We start from the raw sequence: 1,727 nt of genomic DNA, 5'->3' as shown, positions 1-1,727 counted from the left end.
ACAGGAAATAACGCCATCCACACTGCGAACGACGCGAACAAACTGGTTAGAATTCAGATTCAATTCACATGAAGTGTTTCGATTCGTTTGAATCATTTCGCAAATTAATCGAGTCAGCGACTTTCTACTCAATTGGTTAGGGTTTTGTATATTAAGAGCGATTCATTGCATCAGCCCCCGAGCAAATTCAAAACTAGAAAGAGAATTTAAGCGTTTTCCCCACAAATGATTACAAAACAGATCGATCTATATTTTTTTTTTCATTTTGGTATAATGGATGAATATCTATATATAAAAGCAATAAACATTACGCTAAGTAGGCGTCATTTATGTTGTGAGTCAATCATTAAATCATGCAGTTTCTGAGTCGACTGAAAGATGTCTAGCCTATTTGTGTGTCTACAGTCTCCTTATGAGAGGATCATGAAAGTTTTCCCAACAAATAACGAGTGACAACACTATTGCCAGGGGTGCACATAAATTTTCAGCCTGGTTCTCATAAGAGAACCTGGAGATTTGGTTTGGTCCTCACATGGCACATGGTGTGACCCATCAAATATAACTATAAAGAAATAATTAATAACAGAGATAATATTATTGCATTTTATAATTTTTTTTTAAATAAAATAAACTAAATAATAAAGTGTTGTAATATTATTTTATTTTAAAGTAAAAGGGAGTATTAAGTACAAAAACAATTATTTTATAGTAAACTTAAAAATAAAATGCTAATATTTTTATTATTTTTAATTATTATTATTATTTTAATTCGAACCTTAATTATTATTTTTAATTTGAATTATTTTCATTTTTCATTTTCAAACTTAAAATCAGCAAGCTTTTATTTTGGCGGGTTGCCGGCATGGAAAGCATATACTCTTGCGGGTTTAGCGCTGCCTACTGTAGAGCGTCAGTGAATGAAATGCCAGTTTTGTGTTGTGCTTTGAAAACGTTAGCTTACATTTATGCTTTCAGTTTGAATAGAAATCTTATACAGTACAGTTTGTCGATCTAAAATAGTAATTGTGCATTAACAGTTGTAAACCATGTCGGTACGCAAACGCGCGCTCTGAACTAATTTACACAGCGCATTTCTTATTTTTGTCCTGCGGACCACTTAAGTGCCCCCCTGACTACTGCTATATTTTGTAAGCTGTTGAATGATTTAAATAACGTTATGACATTTTAATTGTGTTTTTAATTGGTTTTTGCAGAAATCTTCATTTTTTATTCGAAGTGCCGAACGAAACAATGTTTATTAATTTGCTTGTGCTGAGAGTAAAATGATTATGTTAGGATTTTAAAAGTAACCTAGGCCTATTACCCAGTTCTAGATTCATTCTTTAAATGCAGGAAGACAGTCATAAGCTTCAAGAAGGCTTAACGTTGATAGGCTACTAAATGATTAAAAATTGACTCATCAATTCTTTCACGAATGAAGCCCCACTAGTCATAACCCGGTTAACACAGGCTCGATAGTCTTGTCTCAGATCAGTTACAGACTTTAACATCCCCTTTTAACGGATGTGAACGTCTCGGGTAATCCCACATTTCATCCTGTGTTAAGACACGATGAGACGTTTGCGGTTTCATAACGTGCCTGAAAAGATCATTTCAACTCAAAATATGTGCAGCTGTGAAAAGAAAAAAACAAACAATAGCAGAAACACTGAAAGTTTTCTCTCCCTCTCTCATAATCAGTTTAATCAGATCTGATTATGGTCGTG

This window comes from Cyprinus carpio, chromosome B2 (assembly GCF_018340385.1).
Source record: "Cyprinus carpio isolate SPL01 chromosome B2, ASM1834038v1, whole genome shotgun sequence".
Classification (NCBI taxonomy): domain Eukaryota; kingdom Metazoa; phylum Chordata; class Actinopteri; order Cypriniformes; family Cyprinidae; genus Cyprinus; species Cyprinus carpio.
This window is presented reverse-complemented; position numbering follows the sequence as displayed.